Raw genomic sequence first — 8,010 nt, forward strand, 5'->3', positions numbered from 1 at the left:
TTTCGGACGGATTGGAGATAATATATATATATCTAACAGTCCTCTGTGTTTTGTAATATTAAAGTGATACTATCTAGACTTGGGTTAGGTTCCTCTTTTGGATGGGTGTAAAGAGGAGAGGTGGCAGAGTTTAGACTATTTTTTTCAAATGGAATTGTTAGTTTTCTAGACGGCAGCTGTAGTCTTAATACCAGAAATTTTGAAATCATCTTGCTATAAATTGGAGAATATGAGTTAAAATATATTGTGTATATTTCCCTCTTTATATCAGTTTAAGCATTATTATTATGTCTGCATATTTTTATTTTTGACCCAGGAAGGCTTAGTAGAACTTGAGTGAAACCGCTCATATTTAATAAGCATGGCTAACATGAAGTATAGCTACCTGATGCTGAGTCAATGAGCATGGCTTACATGGAGTACAGCTACCTGATGCTGAGTCAATGGAGCATGGCTAGTATGGAATACAGCTACCTGATGCTGAGTCAATGAGCGTAGCTAGTATGGGATACAGCTACCTGATGCTGAGTCAATGATCGTAGCTAGTATGGGATACAGCTACCTGATGCTGAGTCAATGAGCGTAGCTAGTATGGATACAGCTACCTGATGCTGAGTCAATGAGCGATAGCTAGTATGGGATACAGCTACCTGATGCTGAGTCAATGAGCGTGGCTAGTATGGGATACAGCTACCTGATGCTGAGTCAATAATCGTGGCTAGTATGGAGTACAGCTACCTGATGCTGTCGCTGGGTGTGGCTAACATGGAGTTTAGCTTTTTCACATTGTTTTTAAACAACAAAATTTGTGAGGGCATGTGACTATAAAAGGAAAAATACACATTTGTAAATGCTAGCAATTCCCATTTGCAAATTAAGTAGCATGCGTATTGTGTTAATTCATATATATTACACTGACACACAAAGAGTAATACATGAATTGGGCCTAATCCCTAAATTCACTGTGCGTTTGTATATAGTAAACAATTAGTACTGATTCTGCATTGAATAATTATCACATTTGATTCTCTTCATTTGACATTCATCTTATTCCAAAATGTTTAATGCTATGTAATTAAAACACTGAGATTACAGCTGAACAAATAAATAAAAACAATTAACTGGTAAGTGTTAAGGCAAGATGCAAAATGTCCCGCAAATAAGGTTTAGTTACCTCAATGACATGCAAGAAAGCTTTCCAACATGACCAATTTAACCTGCTAACACAAAAGTCTACACCCATTTTTCACACCTACTTTTATTTATGATGACATGGGCTCAATTAAATTATTGATATTAAAGACACTATTAGATCAAGTTATTTAATCCGACCACATTATTGGTATTGGCAAGGGATGGGTAACATTGGAGCAGACCATTGTATCTCAGGTAAATTTGGTTATGTTAGAAGTTGTACCATTGAGAATACGTCCAAATACTTACAAATTATTTTTAAGGTTCCTCCCTAGAGCTGCAGATCAAGTTTATAAAGATAACCACTTCCTGGATCACTTTTGACCTCGGCAGCTATAATGGTCTTAATTTTCCAAAAGTACACATTTTTAATTTATGTCCATTCACTGACAATGGGTGAATATTAAACTATGGCAGATTTACCAAAGACATATGTGTTTATAATTTCCTTTCCATATATTAAAGCCACCATCTAATTTATGGATTTGTTTGGGAATGACACCGCAGCAAACGCCAAGCTTTAAACTGACATGGTATAAAGGTGAAACAATGACTGTCTATTTTAGCAGTGCTGAACAAACTAATCCCTAAATTCTCAGTAATTTTTATTCATGCATTTTTTTACTGTATGCAGTAATTGCAGGCTTGTATTGAAGGTTCCTGTTATTTCTCATGATGCTGTGCCCTTGGTGGTTCTTCGTGACTTATTCCATGTACTTCCCTGCGTAAATTCCTCAATAGAGGAACCTCTCTCCGGCCTGGGTTGTGAACCGCTCCTAGTAAGCCTTGTAACCATCTCTGGCGAGTTATTTCTTCAATAGTCTTTCCTTTGTCATGCATCAGCTGAGCCTCGGCAACTGATCTCTCTCTAGAAGACAGGAGATGAGAGCTATTGTATTTAAAATTGTCATAAACCATAATATATTGAGTTATGATAAAAATTAGAACAATTGTTCCTTTTTTTGGTTAGATATTAGACATATTCTGTTAGAAAAAGGCCTATATGTTATATAAATAATATGTGACTGATCATATGCAGTGGTCAATGCTCGCACAGAAGCTGGGCTAGACCTTCAATATGAAGTAAGGATGGTAAATAGAAGGACATGAAAAAGGTGGAAACAGGAGGTCTCTTAATATATTAAGAGGTGTATATTAAGGTCCTTTGCTCACCATACATGGACGGATCTGGAAGTCCAGTTTGGTGGCTTTCGACCAAGACAGTTTAATATTGCTTTGTTGTAGACCCAATGTGAACAGACTGGCTTGAAAGGTCTCGGTTGTCTACCCGCGACATGGGTTCTCCTGTAATCCAGTTTTTCACTTAACCATAGAACAATTGACCTTTGCAGATTAGTCCACAATAAATGTCCAATATTATTCTAGCATTTGCATTTTATTAAGGCCTGCTATGAACCTCTTAGAATGTGTAGGGGTGGGATATAGAGCTTGTCCATGAAAAAAAATTGTCTATGGTTTTCTTGTTAAGAGCATCTCTTAGAAAAGGGTTGTATAGATTTTACATAAATATTGTTTTCTATAAACGTTTTTTTTAATATTCTCTAACTTAATATTATAGTGAGTTTGGGCAGGGCCGGATCTAGAATTTTTTTCTACCGCGGGCGATATAGGGGGGGCGATTTAGGCCCCGCCCCCTTTCTAACTTCTAAGGCTGCAGGCGGCTGCACAGTATGTGCAGGTCCCGTTCGGCAGTGATAATGTGCTGTCCCGGTGCTCTGATTGTGTTTAAAACACAATCAGAGCAGCCGGGCAGCACATTATCACTGCCGAACGGACCTGCACAGTGTCCAGCCGCCGGCAGCAAGCCCCTGCTAGGGGGGGCCCCTGGATCCGCCACTGAGTTTGGTAACTCTTAGAAGCAGAGCAATAGCTGTTACCATCGTAGATAGGATTTATACAATCCTTTTCTACATACACCTGAACAGTATACTAAAGCTTTCAAGGGAATTGGATTTTGGCAAACTAAATGACACTGGTAACCATGGACACTCCTGCCATATTTGTCCGTAGGTAGGTTGTGTAAAAACCTCACCATTTAACATTATAAATGAGTCTGATTAGGGAGAATCTTGTAATTTGTGAAGCACTTAGAGCTACAGCTACAGTTTTGTAAGATGGATGAATGTGCAGGATCTTGAGAGATAAATAAATATGATTGAGAAATTAGATAATAAGTGCCTGTCGGAGAGAAATCTATGCTTTCCTCTGAGACTGAGATAAATTATTATCTACAATTTAAAAATCGAGGTGTGTTTATTTAACTTAAATAACTCTGGCTACCTGTAAGAAGGCTGGAGATTTCTGTCAAATCTCCCCTGCAAAGTGCCTCGCGGACATTCCGGAGACACTTCACGGCTAATTGAATTCCCCCCATGGTGGTGCTAATTTTTCCTTAGAGTTTAGATTCAAACTGCTATTACTGATTGACAGTTTGATAAATATCATGTAATTGCCATGGTAACTAGTCTCATGACATGTAAAGTAGTGAGAAGAGATGCTTTGGAATGTGCATTAAAACTCACCCCCCAACCACTACCATCATGTGACCAATACATAGCTTGGTGACTGACTGCCTCAGACTCAGAGATCAGATTACACTCGGCTGGGTACAAGCAGAAACGGAATGTTTCAGCATAGATACTTATTTTTGAAATTACAGCTATATAAATGTGCCCTACATGTTCATTTTACAAAGACAAGATTGGATCATGAGAGTATCTCCTGGAAAATCAATTTCATGTTTAAAGGGTACAAAACTTGCTTTAAAAAGTCTACATGGATTGTTTCTTTAATTGAGAATAGCATGTTTATCTGAGTACTGGTGTGCACTTGTGCCTATGAAATGGAAACAAAGATGTTGTAGCAAATGATAAAGCATTGCCTTCTGTGCATCTGTTCATTGCATTGTATGCTTTTTTCCATATTGTTTTCAAGTATCTAGCACCAACCCCTCTCATTACCTTAATTAAGTGACACTGGGGATACTCTACAATGAGCTCATAATGCAAACATTTTAATATTTATGTACAAGCCTATAACATATATTTATTTTCACTACTTGAATGTTTTTCAGGCCCTTTTGCATTTTTAACATGTGCATATCTTACATTCTTCTATGTGCACAGTCATTATAAGCATTGCATATGTGTGGCCACCTCTCTTTAAATCATTATTACCTATTGCTGACCAATATTACTGACATTTTAAAGCTCATTTGATCCTCATATTATATAAGTTGGGGAAATAAAGTTGCACATTGATTGTATTTCATTCCTGTGTCAGCTATTTCACTTTTAATCTCTACATTGATTTTCAAGACGCACAGTATGTGGCTAAATTGCAATGACCTGACTGCTTGGCAGTTGTGCCGAATTGCAAACATGGACACTGTCAAAAATTCACCTTCATAAGTGTTCATCGTGCAAACTTGTTTACTGACCAAATATGGTTAGTATTTAAGAGACTACACATGTCCATTGATCAAAGCAGGGGCGGATCCAGAACCTAATTGTACCGGGGGCGATTTAGGGGGGGGTTTAGCCCCGCCCCCTTTTTGACACCTAAGGCTGCCGACGGCTACACACTATGTGCAGGTCCGTTCGGCAGAGAGAGTTAGGGAGAGAATCCTGCCCGGCTGCAGTTGGGCAGGACTCTCTCCCTAACTCTCTCTGCTGAACGGACCTGCACATAGTGTGCAGTCGCCGGCAGCAAGCACCTGCTAGGGGGGGCGATCGCCCCGATCGCCCCCCCCTGGATCCGCCACTGGACCAAAGTAAAGATGGAAAAAATTTGTAAATTACTTGAGGAGTAGTCTAGAATATTTTCCTGATACATAATTAGATTTTTTAATAATACACAAATCACTGTGACTGAAGACTATTATATTAATTTCTTGTAGTATTTCTTGGGTATTATAATATAAATTAGTAATGTAAGGACACAATATTATTATACTATTTAAATTTAAATTTTTATAATTTCAGAGCTTTACATGTTGCATATTTCTTTCTATAAGTATTAATGTACTTATTGTGTTTCAACAAAGAAAGCGTTCTTCGGCCTGGGTTGTGAATGGTCTCCAGTAAACTTTGTAACCATCTCTGGCGAGTTACTTCTTCAATCATCTTTCCTGTATCATGCATTAGCTGAGTCTCTGCAACTGATCTCTCTCTAAAACAAACAACAGAGAGTCAAATAATTAGAAAGAAACTATCATTTACATTACTATTCTATGCATGCACTGCTGTAGAGGTGATGCATTGTTATTGCCTAGACACACTATTGCATGATAAAAGGAAAACATATAACTAAGCTTAGAAGTGTGATATACTAAAATGTAACTGTTCTGTGACAGGATAATTATTATTATTTATTTAGTAACAACATATTCTATAGCTGTGTACAATAATATTTCATGAACTGATTTAGTTGATTTCAGACAGTATAGTTTATCTCCATTGTTTACCTGTTTCAATATCTTCCTCTCTGTGATCCATTCCCCCTGACTCTCACTCCTCTCAAAATCTAGTTGGTGACTTCATTTTGATATATATTTCAATGAAACATTTTCAGATATCTCTGCTTAGAGAACTTATAATAGTTTGGGCACTGTGTCAGTGGGACGGAGACAACCCATACATTTGGCTGCTGGCTCATTTGTCACTGTCCCGCTCAGCTTGTCAATTTTTCGGTCAGCAATGTCTCTACATTAGATTCAAACCCCACTGTCCTTATTACTTTCAAATTGCCTCTCTTTTGTGTAATATACAAACTTTTGTGGTGAAACTCTTTGATTGGGTGCCAAAAGTGTCATAACTCCTATAATTATAATAGCATTCACCGTAGCTATAATGCGATTCTTAATGATATTGTTGTGTGGTATTGTATATTATTTTATATCCTATGGAAATTGTTATCTGAAAGCCTGCTGAGTTGTGTGCATGTCTCTGAAAACAAAATCTTTAAGTAATATATTAATCATGGAGCATCCTCTCTGACAGGTACCCATGCTGCTGCCAAGTCCCACAAACAAGTTGTGATGAATATTGCAATGTAGCCAGGATTTTACATTGTGTGCATCTCTTTTTAGCTATTTGGTACATTTTGAAATGTGGTGCAGATGCAATTATCATTCAGACATTCTGTACATCTTTTCATTAGATCTACTGTAGAAGAGTTTGACATTTTTAGACAACCCTTGCAATTTTGCCAAGTTGTTTGTGTCCTCCTGTAGACATCAAGATTACTTTTGTTTGGCTTCTGGTTCAGCTGTGTGACAGCTTGGTAAGCAGAAGTTTTAGATTAAAACGGTGTCTGGGCAATATATGTGGCAGGTGATTGGACATGGTCTGTTACCAATACATTCAGCTACCATATGCAATACAGTATCCTAGTTACTTGAATCATTTGGATGAGTTAAGTTTGTTTTGTTTGGTTATGCTGTTATCAAGGCCAGAGCAAACCCTAGGGACACCCCCCTCCCACTCAGAAGCACACCACCCCCCCCATTTGGAAGCAATTCTCCCACTCCTGCTGTGTATTACCTTAGCAGTTGGGAGTTTGGGACGGTATCTTTGCTCCTAACATTGGGAGAATAGCACTTGTCTGTGACATCATAGCCAAGATTCACACTCCAAGAGTAACACTGATATGGAGCAGCAGCAGCCACCAGTTTCACATGTAAGAAGCTGCTTCTCCTTCATGTCAGCAGCCAGAGCTCCATATGGGGATGCCATGTGGAATTAAAACACTGGATACGAGGCATTATGTCACTTATTCATTATTTTAGGCACCCCCTAATAATTGACGCCCTAGGCCTAGGTTCGCCTAATATTGGCGCCAGCCCTGGCTGTCATCTATATAATGTCAGATGCAAAGGACTGGGAGCCGCATGCAGTTAACAGTGGGGGGGGGGGGGCAAGAGAGACTCTAATGCCTGCATGGGGAGGCGGGCTAGTTAAGTAGCAGAGGGCAGTCCTTTTAAAAGAAGACTACATAACAAATACAATTTAAATATAAGAGTGTAATATTATTCTTGTTTCATCCACTTTTTTATATCAGGAAATGTGACTGAAGAATAATTTCACCAAAAACCAACTTGAGTTTGTGTATAGGCCATTGCCCCTGATTTGCCTGTGAGAGGGACAGATAGAAAGTGCATCATCCAGTATGCTAGTAGCATCCTGTCGTCACTCGCTAACCCCCAGCTCCATACCAACACTTCCCACCAGTGTAGAGTGTTGACCAATCAGACTAATAGACAGAAAAGTTTAAGTCTGTGAAGATTTTGCACCTAAATGCACAATTAGTAAATCAGCCTATTTCCCATTACAATTTCCCTTTACAAGCTAAACATAAAATAACATTACTTTTCTGTGTTCTCAGATGGAAGTAGATAGGCAAAGCAGACAATTCCTAGGAAAGTCGCACCTGCAGGTATTTCTGTGACAGGAACATCTCTTGATTCTCTGAAAATCTGTAAACAAAGTAAAATAATAATTATACACCTTTTGTGAAGCCTTCGGAAGAATGTCCAAAAATGGTTAAAAGAAAGTTAGATCATGCTCATCCTAGTCACATAAATGGTGATCCTTACGTACAAGCAAAATATGATGAGCAAGTTTGATTTCTCACTTTGGAAAATCAGGTTGCCCTATAACCTTTTCGTAAGGGTGTCATCTTTCCATTGTTATGTAGTTATTTGGTCTGACACATAAACAGCTGGAAATATGGAATGTGGAATCACAGACCTGTTCATATCCAGATAGGCAAACAACCAAATTGCAGAGTGTGTAT

At 38.4% G+C, this 8,010-nt stretch overlaps 1 long non-coding RNA gene across 1 annotated transcript; it reads right to left on the reverse strand.

Moving 5' to 3' along the window:
• Positions 1-1,055: 1,055 nt before the first annotated feature.
• On the reverse strand, positions 1,056-7,686 carry LOC142140411 (uncharacterized). Its single transcript, XR_012688460.1, has 3 exons — positions 7,584-7,686; positions 5,242-5,385; positions 1,056-2,062 (listed from the first exon to the last, which is right to left on the reverse strand). It is a non-coding gene; the product is annotated as an uncharacterized LOC142140411 (long non-coding RNA).
• Positions 7,687-8,010: the final 324 nt, after the last annotated feature.

Source organism: Mixophyes fleayi, chromosome 2 (genome assembly GCF_038048845.1).
Source record: "Mixophyes fleayi isolate aMixFle1 chromosome 2, aMixFle1.hap1, whole genome shotgun sequence".
NCBI classification, from domain to species: Eukaryota; Metazoa; Chordata; class Amphibia; order Anura; family Limnodynastidae; genus Mixophyes; species Mixophyes fleayi.